This window comes from Siphateles boraxobius, unplaced genomic scaffold (genome assembly GCF_051911475.1).
Source record: "Siphateles boraxobius isolate OS27281-9 unplaced genomic scaffold, OSU_SipBor_1 29, whole genome shotgun sequence".
In the NCBI taxonomy this organism is placed as follows: domain Eukaryota; kingdom Metazoa; phylum Chordata; class Actinopteri; order Cypriniformes; family Leuciscidae; genus Siphateles; species Siphateles boraxobius.
The window spans coordinates 16,408,333-16,435,159 of record NW_027508908.1 but is presented as its reverse complement, the minus strand read 5'-3'; the positions used below and the strand labels follow the sequence as shown (position 1 = coordinate 16,435,159).

General features: G+C 43.3%; 1 long non-coding RNA gene across 1 annotated transcript in view; it reads left to right on the top strand.

Moving 5' to 3' along the window:
* Positions 1-13,824: 13,824 nt before the first annotated feature.
* LOC143753942 (uncharacterized) overlaps positions 13,825-26,827 on the top strand; it is a 341,178-nt gene continuing 328,175 nt past the window's right edge. Inside the window, exon 1 of the long non-coding RNA XR_013207843.1 lies at positions 13,825-13,858. This is a non-coding gene — a long non-coding RNA (uncharacterized LOC143753942). The remainder of the gene's footprint in view (positions 13,859-26,827) is intronic.

Below are 26,827 nucleotides of genomic sequence, written 5' to 3'. Positions count from 1 at the left end.
CAAAGCCCATCTTGCTTGGGGTGGAGGCGTTTAGCACCTCAGAGATATTGAAGATTTTTGTGATCGGTGAGAACTGTGAATCTCTCCTTAGCACCCTCCAGCCAGTGTCTCCACTCCTCCAAGGCGAGCTTGATGGCTAGTAGTTCTCGGTTACCAATATCGTAATTAATCTCCGCCGGGGATAGTGTCTTAGATAGATAGAATAAGCCGCATGGATGGAGACAGAAAATAAATTAGAATAGACGATAGAAATTAGAAAAACAATGTTGAAGCTCTTTGATGGTGGTTGGTGTGGGCCAGTTCCAAACCGCATTCCCCTTCCCCTCGTCCATCTGGATGCCATGTTCATTGATGAGAACTGAGAAACTGGACGGTTGGTTGAGGGAAGGAGCATTTATTGGCCTTTAGGAAGAGGTTATGTTCTCTGAGGTGTTGGAGGACCTCCGCATCATGATGGCGATGTTCGGCCAGGCTCCGGTAATAGATCAGGATATCATCGATGTAGACGATCACCTGACGATGAAGGAATTCCTGGAGCACCTTGTGCATAAAGTCTTAGAATACGGAGGATGCATTTACCAGACCATACGTCATGACCAGGTACTCGTACTGTCCATTGGGGGCCACAAAGGCCGCCTTCCATTCGTCCCCCTCATATTACAAGTTAAAGGGGTCCATGGACAATTCTGATCAGTATTTTGATGTGTTAACGAAGCTTTGAGCACAGAACAGTATTTTAATTACTTGTAGATATTGCATTAGCAGAAACAACCGTAGTGAAAGTCCGTACTGGACACAAGGATCGGTATTGTGCACAGAGATGAAAATACATTATTCACAGCGATGTTTATTTAGTATTAGTATTTTGTGATATTTGAGTTCACTGGTGTCCGCCATTTTGTGCAAATTGTATGCAGCGTTGGCATTAGAGTAAATGAAAACTCAAACGACGTGATATACTTGATTTACGAACAAAAAAGAGTAACTTAACACTAGAACGGCCATGACGGTCATTTTGACCGTTTTGAATTTTATATCTGCAATAACTTTGTTAAAAAAATAAATAAAATCCTGATGGTACATGACTTTTCCTAAAAGTGTCTGTATTTTCATTTCAAATGTTTTTCATATACATTTTCATATAAATACATTTCGGCCATAGACGGTCATATTAACTGCACTGAATTTCTTGGAAAGGATCCGGGGAACTCATTCTCACGCTGTGTCAGTCTGGACTTCTGTTATGGGACAGAGACTCCAGACAAAATGATAATGGTAAGAAACAGGTTTATTGAAACAAGTAGCGGTGAGCACCAGTGGGTTATGATAATGGAGATATACTGACAGTCTGTGGTTCTTCTGCAGATGATGGAGGTCGTGGATGCTGTGATGCAGAGATTGCTGGAGTACACACAGTGGAAAGGAGAGAGGTAAGTATCTGAGTGATGAAAGGAACCAGGAAGACGATGGCGACTTTGGAGAAACAGGACGGTAGACGATCACACTAAACATCAATCGTAGGAAGGTAAGAGTACTCTTAAGATTACTCTCAAGTCCTTACTCACGCCCTGTTTACACGAGAACGATTCCGGGTGAAAAAGTAAAAATATTTTATCGGATGTGCCTTTCGTTTACACGCGACAGTGTTTTGGGGGCTTAAAAACGCAAAAAGTGAAAAGTAGAAATCTTAAAAACGCTCCACCGCCGCGCCGCGTTCACGTCTAAAGGGTAAAAACGCAAAAGTAAGGCACAGATCTGCTCACGGTGGCTTTCGTCGCGTACGTGTTTACGTCACAGGCATGCACCAATACAGGGAAATAACAACAAACATGTCGGATTATTTCCATACTTTGGACCTTCAAGTTGCCCTAGCAGCTCTGACAAACATACAAGAGTCTTTTTCTGCAGTTGTACGAAATATTCTCAGATAGCATTACTGATCAGAGAAGGCGCATTAATTACCTCCATCAAATTGTTGATTGTCATGACCGGCTTTGCCGTGTAATTGGGCAGCCTGTTTTTGTCTGTGTTTTATGGTTGCCAGTTGTTTGTCTGTTTGTGTCCTACAGGTGGAGCTGTAGGCTGGCCGTGAATGCAGTGATGCATGACTGGTTAAAAGAGGCTTTCCGGGAGCTGGCGTGTCTCTTTCCTCTTCGGGCCGTTGGTCGGTGCGGCTGGTGGTTGCCTCGCTCGTCGCGCTTACCTCTTCTCCCCACCCGTTTCATCTACTGATCTACACTACACTTTTGGTTAACCATGACATTTACTGATACACTTCTATTTTATGTTAAATAAACATTCTTTGTTAAATATAGTGATCAGTGTGGTCTCCCCTTTTATGTTGCGATCACTGTATGAGCCCAGTGGTCGTAACATATGGGGGCTCGTCCGATTAGTCTCTGAGTTTAATAAGTAACGTTAGGCTGCTTTAATTCCTAGTAGTGGGCTACTAGCGTGTATAGTGCTGCGTTATGTAAATCTGCCGGTTTAAGAATAAGGAAAGTAAGTTGAGTTTGTGAATGTTATCAGCTCGTGGATTGTTTTGGGGAGAGCCGCACTGATTTTGGTGTGTGTAGGAGGGAGAGTTAGAAAGGGGGGCGTTGGTTTTCAGCCGTTCGGTGAGTGAGGTTCGGTAGCAGTTTGGGTGGCTGGACGGAATTTTGTGGAGCTTTGTTTTGTCCCCAATTAGTGCGCCGTGGCTTTGTGGGTCTAGCTTACTGTCACTGAGGTCTGAACGAGGGCACCGCCGTGGAGCACCGGCTGGAGTGACTTTGTCGGGACAGTACGACTCCAGCGGTATGGGTGAGTGAATTATCCTTGTTCTTGGACCTTGGTGTGAAGATAGGTTAGGATAGTAGGGGGGTAAATGTTAGGGGGATGCTCCAGCATTAGTCTGTCTGGTTACCTGAACTGTATCGACTTTAGAACCGGGTTGGCTGAATTTGTGGTGGATTGAAAAGGGTCATGTTAGAGGAGTTTTTAGCAGCTCCGTCTGAGCGTTTGTTGGTGGGGTTAACTAGGGAACAATTGTTAAAGGTGGCCGAGTATTACACGATCGAGTTGCCGGCCGTAATTAAATCTGCTAAGAAGAAGGAATTTGTGGGTTTTATTCGCGAGTTCTTAAAGGAGAAGCAGGTTTTGCCAGAAGTAACCCCAATCAGTCCTATTCCAGAAATACAAATAAATGAGATTGCTGATATTTCTGAGTCTGTTGTTAAGCCGAAAATGCAGCTTAAGTCCAGCGATTTAACCTTTGAACAACAAAAACAACTGTTGAGAATAGAGATGGATATGGAATTGGAGAAAAAGAAGTTAGAGTTGGAGCAAAAGAAATTAGAATTTGAGCAATTTAAATTGGTGAAGGAACAGGAAATGCTGGAGAAGCGTTTAGAGCAGGAAAATGAGCAAAAATGTTTGGAAGGATACGAAAAAGAGTAAGACCGTTTGTTGGAATTAGAAAAACTTAGAAGTGGAGAAGAGGAACGAGAAGTGGAAAGAACTAGACTGAGACTACTTTCTGAGGGGAGAATTGATCGAAATTCTACCGGTAAGTCAGATCTAGCTGGGATGATAAGGTTCCTGCCAAAATTTAACGAACGGGAACCGGATATATTTTTTTCGTTATTTGAGAACATAGCCACAGATCGTGATTGGGATGATGAGGACAAAACAGTACTTTTGCAAACTGTATTAGTGGGTCGCGCCCAAGAGGTGTTTGTGGCTTTGGCACCGGCCGAGAGAAAGAAATATAACAGCGTAAAGCAGGCAGTCTTAAAATGTTATGAACTCGTTCCAGAAGCTTATCGGCAACGTTTCAGAAATTGGCGAAAAGGTGAGAGACAAACCCATACCGAAGTGGCAAGGGATTTGATTAGTTTTTTCAATCGTTGGCTTGCCGCTGAGGGTGTGGAAACATTTGATGCGCTGCGAGATTTGCTGATTCTGGAACAGTTTAAAAATATCTTGCCTGAGAGAATAGCTATTTATGTGAATGAGCATGAAGTTAAGACTGTGGTGGAGGCTGCTGTTCTCGTCGACGGTTTTGTGTTGACACACAAAAGTAAAGTACATGAGTATTTTCCACGAAATGAATATGACCATAGGGAATATCGATCAGGTCGGGTTAAATTTGATCATCTAATGAAGAATAAAACACGAGAGACTGAGGTTGTTGGTGAGAAGTGCAATTATTGTTTGGAAAGTGGACATTGGAAGCGAGAGTGTCCAGTGTTGGGTGCGCGAAATAAGATTAGAACTGCGAATGGAAAAGCTGTGGGTTGCGTGTCCTCTGTTGTGCGTTCAGATGGGCCTGTGGTGTTTCATGGGGATCAGTTCTTTAGTTCGGAAGTTGAAAAGGTCGTTTGGCCTGACGTTGGTGAGGAGGAAAATCTTGGAGCTGTGTCTGGGGGTGAGTATGGAACTTCTGGGGTGTCTGATGTGTCTAACTATGCGCCATTCATAAGTGACGGTTTTGTCTCGTGGGTAGGGGATGCGCACAGGGTCCCAGTGAAAATCTTGAGGGACACAGGAGCCTCAGAGAGCTTTATTTGTGCTTCGGTTTTGCCATTTTCTTCGGTATCAGATACTGGGAAGTGTGTTTTAATTCGGGTAATAGGCCTTCAGTCTTTCCCGGTGCCTTTGCACAGAGTTCAATTATTTTCAGGATTTGTGAAGGGCGAGATTACGATTGCCGTGAGACCTTCTTTACCAGTAGATGGCATTGATATCATTTTGGGCAATAATTTGGGGGGGTGTTTAGTGTCTCCACCGCCTGTGGTTACAGTTACGCCTTTGCCATTAGAGGAGCCGGATAAGTTTTTGCAAGATTTTCCAGAGGTTTTTACTGCCTGCGCTGTGACGCGTGCAATGGCTCGCGCGCAGGTAGGTTCACCATCTGATGTGTCTAAAATGTCTGTGTCTGGTTTGTTTATTCCAGAATTACCCGCGCCATTGTCTTATGATGAGCTGGTGGAAGCTCAAGGAAAAGACCAGAGTCTGGAAAAATGTTTTGCTCTAGCTGCAGCTGACCCAGGTAAAGGTTATCTGGTGCAAAATGGTCTCTTGCTCCAAAAGTGGTCATCTTGTGTTGATCCTGATTTGGCAGATCAGGTGTTGCAATTACCTTTGGGATCCCAAAAACAGAAATAAACTGCGACAAACACTTCATAATGGACTTCGTTACGAAGTCCATTATGAAGTGTTTGTCGCAGTTTATTTCTGTTTTTGGGATCCCAAAGGTAATTCAAAGCGACCGAGGTTCGAACTTCACCTCCAAGACGTTTGCGGCTGCGCTGAGATTGTTACGCGTGAAGCACAATTTGAGCAGTGCCTATCATGCTCAAAGCCAGGGGGCGTTGGAACGTTTTCATGCAACCTTGAAGTATCTGTTACGCGCATATTGCATTGAAATGAGGAAGGATTGGGAAGAGGCTTTGCCATGGCTTTTGTTGGCGGCCCGTGGAGTGTTTCAAGAGAGCACAGGGTTTTGTCCTAATGACTTAGTTTTTGGTCACAAAGTACGAACATCTTTGTCTGTGTTGAGCACTGAATTGGACCAGTCAAAAACCCCTGCTAGTTTGGTGGAATATGTGAATGGTTTCCGCCGTAAATTATTTTTGTCTTGGAAGTTGGCTAGGGAACATCTGAGTGCGGCTCAGGACAAAATGAAACAGCGGTATGATTGTAAGGCGGAGGCCAGGGTGTTTAATCTTGGTGATCAGGTGGTAGCGTTGCTGCCAATCCCAGGTTCGACTTTTACAGCAAAGTACTCTTGCCCTTTTACGATCATGCGTAAAGTCTCTGAGACAAATTATTTGGTGTCTACTCCTGAACGTCGGAGATTAACGCAGCTTTGCCATATTAATTTGCTGAAGCCGTACTATTCCACATCTTCGGGGGTAGTGGGTGGGTACACGGACAGTCCTGTGGGATTGGCTGTGGTGGAGGAGCTGACGAACGTCGCTCAGGTGGCAGCTGAGGATGAGGTGCAGTTTCCGGACGATGCAGTTTTACATGGGCGCTTGAATAACACGCAGAAGCTGGCTGAACTGGATAGTATGTTGGGGCATTTAAGTGGGAAACAGCGCGATGAGTTAAAGGTTTTAATTTCGGAATTTTTGTCTTTATTTTCTGACACTCCAACCTGTACAAGTTGGATCGAGCATGATATTGATACACAGGGTGCCCGTCCGGTTAAGCAGAGGTTTTATCGATTGCCTCTAGAGAAGCGTAAAAGTATGGAGGCCAGTGTTCAATATCTTCTCGATAATGGTCTGGCAAAACCATCCTATTCCAGCTGGGCATCACCGTGTTTATTGGTTAAGAAATCGGATCAAACATATAGGTTTTGTACAGATTATAGGAAGGTTAATGCATTGACAAAGCCCGATTCCTTTCCATTACCTCGTATAGAGGATTGTGTGGACCAGGTTGGTAGTGCACGGTACGTTAGTAAGTTTGATTTGTTAAAAGGGTATTACCAAGTACCACTAACATCGAGAGCGCAGGAAGTGTCTGCATTTGTTACATCCTCTGGGTTGTACTCTTATTCTAGGATGAGTTTTGGCCTTCGGAACGCCCCCTCAACCTTTCAACGTCTCATGAATAGGGTAGTTGCTGGGTAAGGAGGGATGTGCCGTTTATTTAGACGACGTGGACTGTTAAGCCGATACGTGGGATGACCATCTGGCACGTATTCGTGCACTGTTCCAGAGGTTGGAGGCAGCAACTCTTACAGTTAATCTTGCTAAATGTGAGTTTGCTCAGGCCACTGTCGTTTATTTAGGTAAGGTAGTGGGCCAAGGTAAGGTGCGCCCAGTCAATGCGAAGGTTGTGGCCGTAGAGAATTTTTCCCCGCCGGCCACAAAGAAGGAATTGATGCATTTTTTGGGTATGATCGGTTATTATCGTAGTTTTTGTTGTAATTTTTCTACGGTAGTTTCCCCGTTGACCAATTTATTAAAGGGTACGGCCAAGTTTGTTTGGTCGGCCGAGTGTCAACAGGCATTTCAAAATGCCAAGCTGTTATTGAGTTCGGCGCCGGTCTTGGCCGCTCCCAAATTGGATCAGCCATTCCAGCTGCAGGTTGACGCGAGTCAGGTTGGGGCGGGTGCCGTTCTTTTGCAGAGCGATGAAAACGGGGTTGATAAACCTGTTTGTTATTTTTCGCGAAAATTTAACAAGCATCAGTTTAATTACTCCGTAATCGAGAAGGAGGCTTTGGCGTTGATTTGGGCACTGCAACACTTCGAGGTTTATGTGGGTGGGGGTTTACATCCAATTGTGGTTTATTCTGACCATAATCCCCTCACTTTCCTCCAGTCATTAAAGAGTTCTACCAACCAACGCCTCTTACGTTGGGCACTATTTTTACAACCTTTTCGTTTATTCATTCGGCACATCCGCGGCGTGGAGAATGTGTTAGCTGACGCACTCTCGCGCGCCCCGGATGGGTCAGTTTAATGGTGTCTGTTTTTCCCGCTCAGTCTGTGTCTGTTCTGCTTGCCTTAAATCGCTGTCCATGGTACCGGGATTTGCTGGTTGCAGGATGTGGTAAGGGTGGCGTGGGTAAGAATGGTCACTGTTGGTCCAGTTGTTCTGTTAGGAATGAGGTGCACTTGGGGAAGGTGGTATGAGTGAATTTTCTGTGTGTGAGTGTTAGTTAAATTGATTTATTTTTTTTTATTATTTTTTTTTGTATAATTTTATTAGCGATTGTGGGAGCTTGGTGGGTTTTTCAGAGTCCCATTAAAATGGGTCTCTGTCATCAAGGGGGGGGGGGGGGTGATGTCATGACTGGCTTTGCCGTGTAATTGGGCAGCCTGTGTTTGTCTGTGTTTTATGGTTGCCAGTTGTTTGTCTGTCTGTGTCCTACACGTTGAGCTGTAGGCTGGCCGTGAATGCAGTGATGCATGACTGGTTAAAAGAGGCTTTCCGGGAGCTGGCGTGTCTCTTTCCTCTTCGGGCCATTGGTCGGTGCGGCTGGTGGTTGCCTCGCTCGTCGCGCTTACCTCTTCGCCCCGCCCGTTTCATCTACTGATCTACACTACACTTTTGGTTAACCATGACATTTACTGATACACTTCTATTTTATGTTAAATAAACATTCTTTGTTAAATATAGTGATCAGTGTGGTCTCCCCTTTTATGTTGCGATCACTGTATGAGCCCAGTGGTCGTAACATGATGCACCAATTCATCGGAGGCAAACCAGACTGATTTGGACGAGACCTGGGAGAACCAGTAAATGGTGGGACAACTTTGTAGAAGGAGTAGTTGATGACCATGCATGGCGTAAAACTTCCGTATGTCCAAAGATTGTCTTGTCGCCTTAAGTGAAGAACTTTGTCCTTACATCACGGGTGAAATAACGAACATGAGACCACCTGTTGGAGTCTTCAAAAAGGTAGCTTGCACGTTGTATTATTTAAGCGACAAGGGACAGCTAAGAAAAACCACGAACGCCTTCGGCTTATCACGGCCCATTGTGTCGGTCATCATCAGACAAACATGCAGAGACATAACTGTCCACCTCGGTCTGAAATAAATACAGTTGCCTTTTTCTGTGCCCGAGGCAGAGGAGCGTGTTTCCGGATTTCTGCAGGATCATGGAATGCCACAATGTTTGGGAGCGGTAGACGGACTCACATTGAAATTAAACAGCCAGCCGTCAACGCCATGGGGGGAATGTGCGGGGACCAAGAGCTGTGCTGTGTATGAATGTGCAGGGTCCATGGGTGGTGGTGTGTACGAATGTGTGGGGGTCATGAGCTGAGCTATGCTGTAGTGGTCAGGTGGGGCATGGTTTGCTTGTGGCTGAGATGTCAAGTGTCTCACAAGGACATCCAAACTATGGCTTATTCTAATTTGAGTCTCTGTAATTGTGTCCAGCCTATTGCTGTTGCTCCTTTCAGCCTTCTCCAAGATATCTACAATCTTCCTCTTTATGTTGAGGTCAGTCTGCATTGGATCCTCACGAATTTTCTTCTGGAGCCTTTCACCTCTATGGCCATCGAGCCTCGCCTTGAAAAGAACAGAGGGAAAGTATTAACATTCATTAGCTAATTATATCTTTGATATTGACAATGATAAATCGTATGGCATGGTCAGTCGTGTAGTTTAATGTATTGTAGTGGGTATACTGTACTGTATATGTATGGGCCTATATATATTGGCGGGGGGGGGGGGGGGGGGCATATCATATATCATATCATCAAAGACTTAATTTTCTGCATTCTGACACACTATTATGTTTATTTATTTTTACATAATTGTATCTTTATTTACGGAGGAAAATTATAATGGAAAGCATGTTGTTACATGTCATTGGACATTTTTAAGTGAAATACTAGAGATTAGTGGGTAACATGCGTATCACGTGGACTACACCACTGGGCATGGTGTATGTAGGATATGAACAAAAACATATACCTGAAGTAGATTTCTCCGCTTCTGGACTGAGGTAAGGGGGCTATCAATTGATTCTTCTGTGTTCGGCAGATCAGGCGATAAGATGCTCGCGTTTGACTCACTACTAGTGTCCACGGTGTTGTTCACCTCTGATGTTTCAACACCAGCCTCTATTGTTGTGGTGGCTGGCGACCCACCCCATATTTCGTTTCATAAATCAAAATATAGAGTGATAACTCACACATGGCCACTCCGCCGTTGGGTATCCACAGCCTGCCTATACTTAATCCGGATGGCTTTCAGCTTTGATGTTATCTGACTTTTACTGATATCGTCTTTCTCGTGTGGATATGAAGTCCCTCCAGTTACAGGATACTGCTGAAGAAATTCGGTCCATATGTCTGTATATTTTGCCTGGCAGGACTCCCAGTCCACGCCCTGTTCTGCCTTTGTGGCTTTGAAATTTAAAGTCGTTTGGAGCAATAACTCCACCTCCTCGTCTGTCCAGACAGAATTTTCTGCTTTTGCTGTTCGCTTCGCCATGTCTTTGGACTTCGCGCTACTAGGGAGAGAAGTAGAAGGAAGGTTGTACGCAGGCGCGCAGACTTGGTGTTGTTGTGTGGCAGTGCTTCACATTGCCACCTAGCTGCCTGGAGTGCATACTTCATCGAATTTCACACACTTTTGCGTCACCATACACACGCAGATTTCCCAACCATAACGCTCGTCTAAACGCAGAATAAAAAGTGAAAACGCAACCCCACTTTTGGGTTTTCTCTTCAGATCGTTTCCATGTAAACATAGACTCAAACGAGACCAGACAATCTGACTGTGTGAGGTGAGTGCTTTTGTGCTGATGATCAGATGACGTGCAGGTGTGGATGATTAGTACTCAGGTGACAGCAATCTCTGTGATTGTGTGGTGGTGGAGACTAGCTGATCCCTGACATTTATATCGCTGCTCTCAGTAGCTTGCTATTCTCCCAAGATTAATGTTACTTTGTTCTTATTTTTGAATTATACCTTTAATTGTTGCAGTCTTTATGAATAATATTTTAACTAGGGACACGCCTCTTCATTTGTACAGTTTCAGTTTAGGAAAACTTTGACAACTTTGACAAAACAACTCCAATTAAATATGTACTGTTAAATTCTAATTAAAACACAAGGCTGTGCCAACACTCTTTAAAATACTGGCATGTGCAAATTCTACAGCAACTTTTCTTCAGAAAGTGAGACAGTAAGCATACTAACTACTCTTAAGAAGAACAGATGCAGTGTTTTGACACTGTTCTCATTCACAAGGACACTAATAGAAAATGTGAAACGCTAAGAGAAAGTTGTGCTATTTGCTGCCCACTGAGCTAACTTTGTTACTTTCACAGTTTTGTTGGCTTCAGTGTGTTACATTAACATGTACAGTGGGGTACAAAGTTTTGAGACATTCAACATCTGGGATTCAGCATATTTTCCTTTGAATATAAACATAAAATTTTATTATTTGAAAAAGTGTAAACAAAGAAACATTGACAAAATTATTATTAATAATTAATCTCTGGTTGGTGTTGTTTGGTGTTGAGGGACATAAATAGTAATTATTAGAATTCTCAGATTTAGAAAACTTTTGTAAGTTCTTAAAGTCTGAACTCTGGTCCAGACTCTGTTGCAAACAGGCATTAGCCTTCAGCTATTGATGACATGTTTCTGAATTGAACCTCATTGGTCACCTTGGCAAGACTTCAGTGACCCATATAAATACAGAGAGGAGAAAGGTTCCCTCTTATGGTAATGAGCATTTCAGTTTGAGATGTGGAGGGGTACAATCAGCATGTAAAAGGTACTCAGGAAGAAAACACACATTGCATACGGGTCTTTCTGCAATCTGCATGTTTGGCCTTGTGGATCTTTAGAAAATAACCCTCTCAAAACACCTCAGAGTCTCAGTTATTTATTTATTTATTTATTTATTTATTTATTTATTTATTTATTTATTTTTTAGCAATGTCCAGCTGTGATATAACATTAGCACAAATGTTTTATTTGTGTCATTTTATTTTAAAATGTTGTGTCATATCTTAAATTATATATTACTGTATGTGTCATACAGTACGTATTCTGTGATGGAAATGATAACAATGATAATGATGTGGAAAAATAAAAATTTTTCTTTTTTAGATGAAAATCAATACCTGAGACAATCTTCAGCTTTGAAGAAATCCTTGTATAGTTACACATCCTTTCTGTCCCTATACACACATATTCTGTGTTTCTCTCTTTTTTCCCGATAGTCTCTTCACAAGCATAAATTTGGGATACACATCCGTGCTCCTCTCAGGGATTGAGGCTTGTAAATCGGATTTCCACTGTGTGACGTGACACTGATCTGTGAATCATTTCAGTTTATAACTTATGATAAAACTGGGGATTGGAGCCTGCATTGATTGTAAGCTTTTAACGCCATGCTTTTCTCTCTCTCTGGGAGGGAGAAGAAAGACATTGTCAAAATCCACTTTCACACTCTCAAACTATAAGTGTGTGTTTATGTAATCTCCTGCTAAAGCATCTATCCATCTGTTTTACCGATAGACGAATAGATTGTGCTTTGCAGCTTTTATTTATTACAGTATAACCCTTTTGGCGTCCACCTAGACTGTACATGGAGCTTGAAGCCAGCAAATGATGTAGCCTACTATATTTTAAATGATAGCAGATAAAAAAGTATTTGTATAGCATCTTGTATTATGGATGTAATGCCACCACTGTCTATAATAAAACTTAAAAAAAAAAAAAGAAAAAAAAAACTTCAGCCGTCTGTGAGAATCCTCTGAGCCCATACAACTGCTGGTTAAAGTGGTGACAGCTAGAGGAAGTTGTTGACATCTTGCTGCGGTCACCTTCAGCATTGCCCAGCAGACTCAGCGGTAGCTGTCTCGCCCTCAAACAGGGCAATATAGGGTAAATACTGAGCCTCAGTGATCCGTAAACTCATTAAGGACCTTTTAATTAAACGTCAGGTCATCAGCATGCAAGACACTTAGATCAAGCCTGCAGAAAGCTTTGGATGTCTCACACAAAGGAGACCTTTGAAGTATATAATGAAGGTGTTAATCAGAGGGGATGGATCTAATTGTGAGACTTACCCTTCTCACACTGTAAGAAACGTCCTTGGTTCATCCTCGGGCAATTGGGACATACTTCAAGCATCATCAGAACCTTGTGGTCAGGCTAAATAAAGCTATCCCCTTGTCTGAGATAAAAAGGAGAACTTACTGTGGATTTGGAAAAACAGACTATTGCTGAGTAGCTCAAGGGATACTGTTCAGGAAATTGAGTTCCCTTTCGTTGTCACTCCGAGTTACGTCGGATGACGATGAATGGGGTTTCGCTTAGAACACCTATCGACTTCGAGTATTACAAAACGAGCCAATGGCAAAGAAATGCCATGGGTCTGCGGAATTTGCATAGCGTATCTCTGCCTTACCTCGTGGGTATAAAAGGAGGACGCCAGCAACATGCAGATATGTTTTCGCTTCGGAGCCAAGAGTATTTCTTCACTCCACAGCCATCTCTGACTTCGCTCTACGAGACAAGCTTCTCTCTCCGGTGTTGGTGTGACGGCGATCTGCAGCGAGCTCATAGTGCCTGCTGATCTGTGCAGTGATCTGCCAGTGTGTGTGTGTCTCCCTGTGCGCTTCAACATCACAGAGTTTTTTCTCCTCTCATAAAAGAGCTCGCACGACTTTTTAAAGACGGCTCGCCCGTGCATTTCTGGTTGCAGAAGACTGGTATCGGACTCTGATGGGCACGAGCGCTGTCTAGTGTATTTGGGCTTTGATCATGCTTGAACAGCGCTCGTGGATGACTCATGTTCTCTCTGGGAACGTGATCATCGCGTCATATATAGGTCGAGACTCGGTGAACTCGCAAGAGTGAGAGTCCCCTCATCCACCACCCGATCTTCGGCTGGTGGCCAGGGTGACCTGAGGGTGTTGGTCTGGAACAAGGCGCCGACTCTGTGTCCACGCCCCAGCCCCCCCTCTTTAATGACGGTGCCCGCTAGCAAACTGATGATTCCACGAGTCTACCCTCAGGTGGCCTGTGTGTTTTCATTTGAAGCTACAGAGGATGATGCTGTGTCTGTAGCAGCATCACTAGGTGGGCTTGATTCTTTTGGAAATGATGACTCGTCACAGCTGCCAACTTCTGGTGTGCATACGGCTGTGCCTGAGTCTGATCCGGAGATGACGGCCATGCTTTCCCGGGACGATTGGTTTTTGGGTGAGGCCGCCGACCCGCGTCCACGGCAAACCCCAATATCTTTCCTCCCGGACGTGCATGATGAGATCACGGGGCCTCTCGTTGGTCTCATCCGCCTTTCCTCCCCTCAGGGGCCGCTGCCCATGGGTACACTGGGGTCCCCCCGGTTGAACGCTCTGTTGCCATGCTACTGTGTCCTCAGAGTGCTTCCCGGCGCAATCCTAAGCACCCGTCCAAAGCCTGTAGTTCTTTTCGTCTACACTAGTCTGTGGCGAAATCCTATAGTGCCACAGGACTGGCAGCCGCCTCACTGCATCCCATGACCATTCTGATGGTCTACCTGACCCAGATGCTCATGGACATGCCGGAGGGCGGGACTGACCCGAGGTTCTTCAGTGAGCTGCGCGCTGCCACTGACCTTGCTCTCCGAGCGACGAAAGTGGCCGTACGATCTCGGAGTCAGGTGATGTTCACCAGTCTGGGGCTGACCGGTCTGATGTGCACTATGTCGGGCGGAACCGTCTGCTCGACACCCCCATCTCCCAGGTCGGCCTCTTCGGCGGTGCTGTTGAGTGCTTCTGCCCAACAGTTCTCAACCGCCCGTGAGCAAATTTAGGTTATTCTGCCCGACGGCCCCGCCGTCCGCTCAGATCCCTCAGTCTGCTCACCGCCGAAGGCGCCCTCCCACGGTTCCAACCCCGCCCGTTCACCCGGGCCTGGCTCTGGAAGACCGTAGGGGGGATGCCACAGCCCTCTCCAGCCCCGCCCCCCGCTAAACGCCGGGTTAAGCGGCACTTTTGAGATGGGCTGCTCACAGATGAGACTCAGTTCTTTCCAGGAGTTGGTAGCAGGGCCACTCCTTTACCCGGTGGAGGGCTGGGGAAGAATCCTTATTCAGAAAGAGCTGACTCTCTCTTCTCTGAGCATACAGAGTTCTCGGACGACACAGAGCGCCGCCCACAAGCCGTGCTCTCCTCGTCCCCCTCTGTCCCAGAGGCGTTTGACACGGCGTGCCGTCCACGGACCGCTTCGCCCCTGTCCCCCTCTGTCGCCAGGCCCCTGACAGAGCAGGCCCCCGTGGAACGCTGGTCCTTCCCTGGCCTCCTCTGTCAGGGTGCGGTTATGACCTTGCCCCCACACCGGGCCGATATGCTGTCCACGTCTGGGCCAGTCATTCCGCTTCGCTGCACCACCGGGGGGACGTTTGTGGTTCTTGACGCCGCTGGCACAGTTGGGAGCCTGCCTAGAGCATCCCTATCTGCTCCTCGCGAACCATCGGCTCGGCTATGCGATTCAGTTCGCACGGTCTCCTCCCCGCTTCAGGGGAGTCCGCTCCACTTTGGTCGATGGCTATGCTATCATGAGTGCGGAGGTTGCTACCCTACTGGCGAAGGGTGCGATTGAGACTGTCCCTCCAGCTGAAATGAGGTCCGGGTTTACAGCCCCTACCTCATTGTCCCGGAGAAGTCTGGTGGGTTACGGCCAATCCTGGACCTACGCATCTGAACCGCTCCCTTCACAGGCTGCCGTTCAAGATGCTCCTGGCCAAACACATTTCTGGATGTGTGCGGCCACAGGATTGGTTTGCAGCGATCGACCTGAAGGACGCCTACTTTTATGTCTCCATTCTCCTTCGACTCAGACCATACCTACGGTTTGCTGTCAGGGCGCGCGCATATCAGTATGCTGTTCTCCCATTCGGGCTAGCCCTGTCTCCTCGCGCCTTCACAAGGTTGTTGAGGCAGCCCTTGTTCCTCCATGGGAACAGGGGGTTCGCATCCTGAACTATTTCGGTGACTGGCTGTCTGAAGCTCACTCCTGAGACCAGGTTTGCGAATACAGGGACCCAGTGCTCCGGCACCTAGCTCGTCTGGGCCTTCGGGTCAACTGGGAAATGAGTAAACTTTGCCCCGTGCAGAGGAGCTCTTTTCTCAGTTTGGACTTGGTCGCCTTCTCCACTCAGCCATTGCTGACTTGCCTGAGACTATCAAGCGCAAGAGTGCGGTTCCACTGAAGTTTTTTCAGAGGCTCCTGGGGCATATGGCATCTGCAGCCGCGGTACGCCGCTCAGATTGCTTCATATGAGACCGCTTCAGCTTTGGCTTCGCGACCGAGTCCCGAGGTGGGCATGGCAACACGGCACCCTCCGAGTACCAGTTACTCCGACCTGCCGTCAGTACTCACCCCTTGGTCGAACCTCAGTTTTCTACGGGTCCGAGTTCCCCTGGAATGAGCTTCCCGGCATGTTGTTGACTCAACAGATGCCTCCACGGGCTGGGGCGACATGCGCAATGGACATGCTGTCACACTCTCATGTTGAGCAGAAATGCTCCTGAAAAATTCAGTGAGATTTATCACACCCAGGTGTTGAGCATAAATGCTCCTGAAGTTCAGTGAATTTCTTCACACTTAGGTGTTGAGTAAGGTTGCTCCTGAAGCTCAGTGATTCTCGCATGTAGTGTTGAGCAGTTTGGCATGTCTATTGCCTCGAGTTGCTGGCAGTACGCCTTGCCCTGCACCGCTTCCGGGCGTTGCTCAGGGGTCAACACGTACTAGTCCGATTAGACAATACCGCCACAGTAGCGTACATCAACCGTCAAGGTGATGGTGATGGTGGCAACTCGCCCGCCACCTCCTCTTATGGAGTCAGAAGCATCTGAGGTCGCTTTGAGCCATTTTTTCATTCCCGGAGTCCTGAACTGTGCAGCTGACGAGCTCTCACGGCTTCAGCCCCTCCCTGGAGAATGGTGACTCCATCCCCAGTCGGTTCAGCTGATTTGGGACCAGTTCGGGGACGCACAGATAGATCTGTTTGCCTCTCACGACTCGACCCATTGCGACCTGTATTATTCCCTGACCGAGGGCACGCTCGGCACGGATGCACTGGCGCACAGCTGGCCGCGGGGCCGCAAATAGGCTTTCCCCCAGTGAGCCTTCTTGCGCAGGTTTTGCGCAAAGTCAAGGAGGTCGAGGAGCAGGTCCTTCTGGTTGCGCCCTACTGGCCCACCTGGACCTGGTTCTCCGAACTCATACTCCTCGCGACAGCACCTCCTTGGCCCATTCCTCTGAGGAAGGACCTTCTTTCTCACCCTCGTCCCGATCTTTGTAGCCTCCACGTGTGGCTCCTGGGCGGGACCAGGCAGGTTTGAGTACCCTACCACCTACGGTGGTGGCCACCATCACTTCCGCTAGAGTGTCGTCCTCGCACGTCTACGCGTTGAAGTGGAACCTCTTCGTCAGCTGGTGCTCTTCTCACTGAGAAGACCCCCGGAGATGCTCGTTCGGTGTCGTGCTTTCCTTCCTTCAAGAAGGGTTGGAGTGAAGGCTGTCTCCCTCCACCCTCAAAGTCTATGCTGCCGCTATTGCCGCACGTCATGACTTGGAAGAAGATTAGTCCTTGGGAAGCACGACCTGATCGTCAGGTTCCTGAGAGGAGCGAGGAGATTGAATCCTCCTCGCCCTTCTCTCGTTCCCTCTTGCGACCTCGTGGTGGTTCTAACTGCCCTGCAGAGTGCTCCCTTTGAGCCTTTGCAATCAGTGGAGCTTAAGCTCCTGTCGATGAAGAGGGTAGGGGACCTATCAAGAGGGTAGGGGACCTGCACGCATTCTCCGTTGACGAAGCGTGCCTGGAGTTCGGGCCGGGTTACTCTCACGTGATCCTGAGACCCCGGTCTGGATATTTGCCAAAGGTTCCTACCAATCCCTTCCGGGACCAGGTGGTGAACCTGCAAGTGCTGCCCTCGGAGGAGGCAGACCCAGCCTTGGCACTGCTCTGTCCAGTATGTGCTCTCCGCACCTACGTAGACAGAACGCAGTGTTTCAGGACCTCAGACCAGCTCTTGTCTGTTATGTTGGGAAGCTGAAGGGAAAGGCTCTCTCCAAGCAGAGGTTGTCTCACTGGATAGTGGACACCATTGCTTTGGCATACCAGCAGCAAGGGCGACCATGCCCCCTTGGTGTGATACTGCCCACTCCACCCGGAGTGTGGCATCCTCTTGGGCTCTAGCGCATGGCGCCTCGCTAACAGACATCTGCAGAGCTGCAGGCTGGGCGACACCTAACACATTCGCCAGATTCTACAATCTCCGAGTGGAGCCAGTGTCCTCTAATGTACTCGCTTGACAACATAAATCATCAAACTCTAAAATGACCATAAAAATGATGAGAAACGTGTTACATAATACAAAGTTTTAACAGAAGAAATAATGCAAGTGCTTACACTACTTTTAAACATAATAAGTCTCTTATGGTCACCAAGGCTGCATTTAATAGAAAAAAAAAAATATTGTGAAATATAATTCCTGACTTTTCAGCATCATTACTCCAGCCTTCAGTGTTACCTGATCCGTCATAAATCATTATTTTATGCCGTTTTGCTGCTCAAGAAACATGTCTAATTATTATCAATGTTGAAAACAGTTGTGCTGCTTAATATTTTTTTTTGTGGAAACTGTGATGCATTTTTTTTTCAGGATACTTTGATGAATAGAAAATTCAAAAGAACAGCATTCATTTGTATTAGAAATCATTATAATGGTCTTTACAGTCACCTTTGATCAATTTATAAAATTAATTATTTCATTTTATTACATTAAATTAATTAATTTCTTTAAAAAATTACTGCAGTATTATTTCTTCTTCTTCTTCTTCTTCTTCTTCTTCTTCTTCTTCTTCTTCTTCTTCTTCTTCCCTGATAATCAACATCGTTACAAACGCTGACATCTGAGGTTAACTTGTGTCGAACAGAATATTCCTTTAAAATTTAGCAATCTCTTTCAACAAAAACTATAATTACTTGCTTATATATTAAAAATGTATGACAGGAAATATTTGTCTTATGCTTACATTTTAATGTGTGAAAAGCTCCTTCAATGTAAAAAAAGAAAAAAATATCAATTATTAGAGAGAAGGGTAATGAAGCAAACCCTACCTATATCATAGAAGCTGAGTCAGTGCAATAGAAGCAGTTTAATGAGTTTGTGCCTCCAAAGTCAATGAGCCACTAGGAAATGAGGGAGGGGGTTAAAGACAGATTTTCTCTCTCTCTGTAGTAAGGGCTGCAAGACCATCATAAACATTGTTTGAGAGTCTCCTGCTGGATTTCTCTGTTCGTAGTTTAATTTGATATCATCTATGTGCTCTCAGATGGGCGTCCTTACATACGGTCCTAACATGTGACATATACAGGTGAAACTCAGAAAATTTTAAAATTGTGCAAAAGTTATGATTTTGATGATTATGGCTTACAGCTTATGAAAACCCGAAATTCAAAATCTCATAAAATTTGAGTAATTTGAAAAGTATAATCATGCATATGTATATAGTTATATATATACACAAAGGTTTGCACGATATTCTAATTTTTCGAGTTTCATGTATATTTATTTGTTAATATATATACTTTCATTTTTTCATTAATTCATTCAACTACAAAAAATAAAAGACTAAAAAAGTGACTAAGGCTTTATGACCTAAACATAATGTTCTCAATTAAATTTACATCTGCTCTAGCACAATAAAAAAAAAAAAAATAGACAATCATGAAATGTTTTAATCAACGTCTGTGTGGTATTTCAGTTGTCTATTGGAGGCCTGCAGGTGTAAACATTATGGTAAAAACAAATATAATCATTGTTTTGTTCCTCCCTGGTCATTTGAGAAAGGTCAGAGCAAAGGAGTTTTCTAATTAGAATGCTCCATTAAACCCAGAGCCATTTTGTCTTTCATTGCATGTTACATGACAGTGAGGAATAATGGCGACAGATAGCTGTAAATACTGTTTGCTTTGTTCATTGTAAAACACCTCAGTCATATTTTACAATGTTTAAACAGTCTGCAGATGTGACAATCTACTGAGACAGTGAATCTGTCATAGAGTTGATTTTAGAAAGTTGGAACTTAAAGGGATTGTTCACTTAAAAATGAAAATTCTGTCATTAATTAGTTACCTTCATGTCGTTTCAAACCTGTAAGACTTTAGCTCATCTTCGGATCATGAATGAAGATATTTTTGATGAAATCTAAGTGATTTCTGTCCCTCCATTGATAGCTACGCAACTACAACTTTGATGCTTCAAAAAGTTTATAAAGAGGTCGTAAAACTAATCTTATTTGAATTGATTGGTTTAGTCCAAATTGACTGAAGGGATACGATCCCTTTGTATGATGAACAGATTGAATGTAGGCTTCTATTCACATAAACAGTTGCTGCGTAACACGAGAATGAACCTCACTCACACGTCAAGAAAAACATGCTTCAGTTTCCGTTTGCCACAACTGATGTGTGTGTTGATGAATGTTTATATGCGAATAAAAGTCTAAATTAATCTGTTCATCATATACAGCGAATGTGTCTCTTGAGAAAATGATAGACGAAACCGTGCAGCTGTCCACAAGAAAGCTCTAAGATTTCATCAAAAAGATCTTTATTTCTGTTCGAAAGATGAATGAAAGTCTTATGGGTTCAGAACGGTGAAGTAATTGTTGAAATCATTTTCATATTTGGGTGAACTATCCCTTTAAGTTTAGCCACAATTAATCTGTTTACTTAATTTATCCTGTTCTCTTTCTTTATAGGGCAGAAGGGGGCTTCACAATGTCTAAAACTGACTTGCCTCATTGTATTGATTGTATCAAGGTCAGTCAGTCAGTATATTCATAATACAGGATACATGAGCCCTATTTGTAAAAAAATAAATAAAAAAATAAATAAATAAATATATATATATATATATATATATATATATATATATATATATATATATATATATATGTGAACACACATAATATACATTTATATACTATATTTTTTAATATATACAGGTCCTTCTCAAAAAATTAGCATATTGTGATAAAGTTAATTATTTTCCATAATGTACTGATAAGAATTAAACTTTCATATATTTTAGACTCATTGCACACCAACTGAAATATTTCAGGTCTTTTATTGTTTTAATACTGATGATTTTGGCATACAGCTCATGAAAACCCCAAATCCCTATCTCTAAAAATTAGCATATCATGAAAAGGGTCTCTAAACGAGCTATTAACCTAATCATCTGAATCAACTAATTAACTCTAAACACCTGCAAAAGATTCCTGAGGCTTTTAAAAACTCCCAGCCTGTTTCATTAATCAACCGCAATCATGGGTAAGACTGCCGACCTGACTGCTGTCCAGAAGGCCATCATTGACACCCTCAAGCAAGAGGGTAAGACACAGAAAGAAATTTCTGAACAGATAGGCTGTTCCCAGAGTGCTGTATCAAGGCACCTCAGTGGGAAGTCTGTGGGAAGGAAAAAGTGTGGCAAAAAACACTCCACAACAAGAAGAGGTGACCGGACCCTGAGGAAGATTGTGGAGAAGGACCGATTTCAGACCTTGGGGGACCTGCGGAAGCAGTGGACTGAGTCTGGAGTAGAAACATCCAGAGCCACCGTGCACAGGCGTGTGCAGGAAATGGGCTACAGTTGCCGCATTCCCCAGGGTCAAGCCACTTTTGAACCAGAAACAGCGGCAGAAGCGCCTGACCTGGGCTACAGAGAAGCAGCACTGGACTGTTGTACTTGAAGTCCGAAGTACTTTTTTCGGATGAAAGCAAATTTTAATGTCATTCGGAAATCAAGGTGCCAGAGTCTGGAGGAAGACTAGGGAGAAGGAAATGCCAAAATGCCTGAAGTCCAGTGACAAGTACCCACAGTCAGTGATGGTCAGGGGTGCCATGTCAGCTGCTGGTGTTGGTCCAGTGTGTTTTATCAAGGGCAGGGTCAATGCAGCTAGCTATCAGGAGATTTTGGAGCACTTCATGCTTCCATCTGCTGAAAAGCTTTATGGAGATGAAGATTTCATTTTTCAGCACGACCTGGCACCTGCTCACAGTGCCAAAACCACTGGTAAATGGTTTACTGACCATGGTATTACTGTGCTCAATTGGCCTGCCAACTCTCCTGACCTGAACCCCATAGAGAATCTGTGGGATATTGTCAAGAGAAAGTTGAGAGACGCAAGACCCAACACTCTGGATGAGCTTAAGGCCGCTACCGAAGCATCCTGGGCCTCCATAACACCTCAGCAGTGCCACAGGCTGATTGCCTCCATGCCACGCCGCATTGAAGCAGTCATTTCTGCAAAAGGATTCCCGACCAAGTATTGAGTGCATAACTGAACATAATTATTTGAAGGTTGACTTTTTTTGTATTAAAAACACTTATTTTATTGGTCGGATGAAATATGCTAATTTTTTGAGATAGGAATTTGGGGTTTTCATGAGCTATATGCCAAAATCATCAGTATTAAAACAATAAAAGACCTGAAATATTTCAGTTGGTGTGCAATGAATCTAAAATATATGAAAGTTTATTTTTTATCATTACATTATGGAAAATAATGAACTTTATCACAATATGCTAATATTTTGAGAAGGACCTGTATGTTTTACCTTGAAAAATGTATTTAAAACTTTTTCACTGAGATATATATATATATATATATATATATATATATATATATATATATATATATATATATTAGACTAGTCCCTGTCTCCCCATCTGATAATAAAATGTCAGAAAGGACTCTTTCAAAAAGTTATTGACAGATTTAGAATCACCTTGCAGTACATAAGCTTAGTGAGAACTTATGGCCACAGGTGTGTGGAAGTTCCTGTCAAATATGACCCTGTTCTTGTTTTAAAAAGACTGAATGTGGCCTCTGAGAGTAAGGTAAGATACAAATGCCTGATTGTTTAATACTGCTCTCACGGTCACACAGAAACAAGCAGACTTGGGAATTGGAGTATGAGTGTGTGTGCAGCAGCAGCAGCGGAGTGGAGTGGAGTGGAGTTTATGATTTCTGGAATCTTCTATGTCCTTGGGGCAGAGGCGGATTAGCCCCTGACTCAAACAGGATCATGAGTTTAGAGAGAGGGACCGTGACAAAGCTGGAAAATGGGAGGAGGGGAGCTCTGCTGTCCCTCATCTGTCCTTTTTATGACCTTTCTCTTTCCCTCCACCGCTAGGAGAAAACCCATTATATCCCACAAACCATGATGGGTGTTTGGTAGATTGCACTTTTGCACTGATCCGAGACCTGCTCATCAGCTTTTCTTATAATGCTAATGGATTTGGTCAGGATCATGGTTTGGCTGATCTTAGAACAGGTTAAAGGGAGCTTTGTGATGTGTTGTCGGTGTCAGGCAAAACAGCACACATGGCGGAATGTGCAGATGGAATCGATTAAGCGTCTACTTTTAATCTCCTGAGCGGGAATTTATTTGATCATTGGAACACTTGTCAAATTAGAGAGCACTGTAATTATTGTATTCCATGGGCTTACAGCTTGTCTGAATGTGTATCCTGAAATATTGTTTTATGAGGGTGTTATTCGCTGACTTCGTGCTCCTTTTTTTAAAGATTCCAATCTTTATATTTGAACTCTCATTCCACTTCAATACTCAGGGCCGGCCCGAGGCATAAGCGAACTAAGCGGTTGCTTGGGGCCCCCAATCAAGTTTAAATATTATTCTTTTTTTTAGATGACTTAAACAAGTGACATAAATGAATGAATGAATATGAATGAATAATTCAAGATATGAAAATTCTGATTTCATGATCAATATACCTGCCAACAACTGCTTCTGTGTCTGCCAGTGTTTAAGTCATTCGCATAATCTAGACACCTCGCGAGTGCATAGACTGCGCATAGTCACGGTATCGGTTTAAGTTGGAGAAAATAGCCGCAGGGGAACTTAACCTTCTAGGTGTAAGGGTAGCAGTTTGAATAAATAATAAACATAGCAGTTTGAACTCTTCTCCACTTTATTATACCACACATCAGATCACTAACTCCAAAAACCCGTGACACTCCAGTACCAAGTGCGCACGAGCCATTCCTATCTACGGCAAGCCCCGAGGGGAAAAATAGATTGCATACACACATACAACGAGCGCCAGTACATCATTACCCGTATTATAGTAACAGACTTTGTTGGATTCTGTCATGTACAATCCAACAAAGTCTGTTACAATAATAAAAATTAAAAAAGATTTTGAGGACAGCTACACTGTATTGAGACAGTTGAGAAATAATAATATTTTTTACAGTTTTCAACAATATTGTCATTGTTGAACCCTTGCTCTTAATGTTTCTGATTTCTCAGTTTTGTCATTATTTTAGCAAATAATTTATTTTATATGTTTTGAGACAGTTTGTTGTAAGAAGTTTCAAAGAGTTAGTAAAAGAATAAAGTCAAAGTTAAAACTTTTTTTATTTAAGTAGGCATCTATTTTTTATTTAGTATTTATTTTGTATTAATACATAACCTCACTGTATTCATTTATAATGTATCATTATTGCGTGACATTTGTGTCAATAATCGTCAAGCTCAGGTGACTTCGCGTAGTGGGAGGGGGCCCCCAAATCAAATTCTGCTTAGGGCCCCCAAAAGGCTCGGACCGGCTCTGTCAATACTTTAATCAGGGCTACACTGTATCGGGCTGGAATACACTTATATGTGCTGATAATTCTGCCATCATTTTCATGTCATTCCAAACCCATTTTGTTCTTTGTAGAACACAAAAGGTGAGTTTCTGAAGAATATCCTTGCCACTCTTTTCATTATCATGAAAGTAAATGAGGTGTGTCAAGCTCCAAAATGACATAACAGTATAGTCCATTTGATTAATGCAAACCAATTCATAAGATAGCTTTGTGGGAATGACATCTTTAAGTGAAGAGAATTTACACCATTTTTCACAAAATATCTTAAAATCCATCCTACTTCACTTTGGCGCGTTAATGAGAAAATTAGAAATGTCCTATTTGTGATCAAATCATTTATTGAGTTTTGTCTTTTCAATGAATATGTTGATCAAGTTCATGATGAGAGATCTTCCATTTTGGGGTTAAATATATCTTTAAAGATTATTTCATAAATCAAACTCAACTCAATAAATGATTTGAACACAGTAGTTAACAGCTCAGGAGTGGAATATTACTAGTGAATAAATACCAAATGAATGTAATGGTCTGGTCATACACATCTATGATTCAGAAATCTTCACTACAATGCACACATCACACAAAACACTTTTTGTAATATAACATTATAGTGCTTTTCATCGTTTTTTGAAGTTTCACAGCTTGCGTCTTCATTTAAGAGTGCCCAAGATATATATTTTTAACATATTATTATTATTTTTTTTAATTCACGTGCACTTGTAATCTTTAATCAAAAACATTAACTTCCCCTCCCCAAAATCAAGTTCTGCCCTACATTATTTTCTCATTCGTGAAGCCATTTCACAATAAATTAACATTATTGCAATGCAGGCTTTAAACATTTTCTTTTATTATTTTCCCAGAAAGGTTGTTTCATTTTCAAAGTTGTTGTTCTTATGAAATCACTTTTAAATGCCTCATTGACCTTGTGCTGTTGTGTTGTGCCAGCTACTGTCATGCAGTTCTCCTCAAAAGCCTTCAAACGAAACCCATCTTTTCACAGTCTTAAACTTACATATACTTTTTTTAGAGGTTAAACCCAATGACAACCTACCTTTAACTTTTTCCTTATCTCTCGCCGTCATTTCTGACACCCACAGTGCCTTGCTGCAGCTCCCTGTGGCCCCGTATCTAATATTTCTGAAGAGCGCAAGAGGCCTTTCAATACTCTCCTCACCTGCCTCCTTTAAAACCCGATAGCGAAATCCGTCCACACAGCCCCCCCTCGCGTTCCGGATCAATACTGTCAACAGGAGCCCGAGTGTGTGCTGAGACACTTTTATCGATGTGCTTTCCCAGTTTAAGCACCAGAGGAAATCACAGTAGCAGGGGGTTCTTGAGTTTGAAGCACCCCAGGACGGAGAGGGTTTCTCTGGGTCAGGGTGGTGCAGCTCAGCCCCTGTAAGCGAGAGTGACTGAATCCCTTACAAAGGTCCAAAGATCTGGGTGATTGTGATTAAGCACTGCAGTTGTGCCGAGGGCCGTCTCTTGTCCTTTTCCCAGCAGTGGTTGTTAATGTTGCTTTGGTCTTTGATGATGAAGCGGCATGGGGTTGTGGCCAGATATCAGTTCTGACTGGGTAAAAAGTGAATTTAGACTTCCAGTGGATTCAACTTAAAGCTCACTGCTCTGGACATACCTTGTTGTAACAATTGTGTAAACTCAGCAATAAGCAGCCAAAGGATTCTGAGATATAGTTAGTGCAAGAGCATTCTGACTTCTGACAGTTAAGATCAATTAGGGTCAATGAAGTCACATTGTGCTATCTATGAATTTATTCAAAAATACATTAAAATGCAATTCATACATACAGCCACTTCAGTGATGAGCCTGTATTTAATTTCAGTATTCAATTTCATGCTGACATTTTAACAAAACTGATTAACTGCAGTAAAAAAATGTAAATTACGTCATAGAAAAAAGCAGGAATTTATATCATTGACCGTTCCAGACCCTCATGCCTGTGTCAAAGTCATTGAATCTCTTAAAATAATAATCTGATAATTTGGCCTCTTTATGATGAGGCATAGTTAGTTCAGGTTGTAAAATGTCATGTGGTGATAATTCTGAAATAATAATCATAATAAAAAATTATACATGTGTACACTCACATGTATTCATAGTTAAAGGTGCATTGTGTATATTTAGGAGGATATGTTGACATAAATGAAATATCATATACATAACTATGTTTTCAGTGGTGTATAAAGACCTTACTTAATGTACCGTTATGTTTGTATTACCTTAGAATGAGCCATTTCTATCTACATGCAACGGGGGTCCCCTTAAGGCTTACATTGAAATGTGCCTACATGTTTCTACAGTAGCCCTAAACGGAAACACACGTTTTGTCACTATCTTGTTCTTTGTGGAAGGAAGCTAGCTTAAGTCAGCGGAAAAAACACTGACACAATGATAAACAAGTAACAATAATATTTGCAATAACATATCGTTTTACTGAATAATAAAGTAAACATAATTTCTTAATGTCATGTGCCATAATGTAAAAAGTTATGACACATTTTCCTTATAGGTGCAGAGTTTGATATTCAGCGCATCTAGTGGTGAGGTAGCGAATTGCAACCAACAAAAGTTACGCTGACCGACAGGAAAAAATGTCGTGTCTGAGACAGCAGAGAGTAGCCAGCTCAGCAATGAGGTTTCTT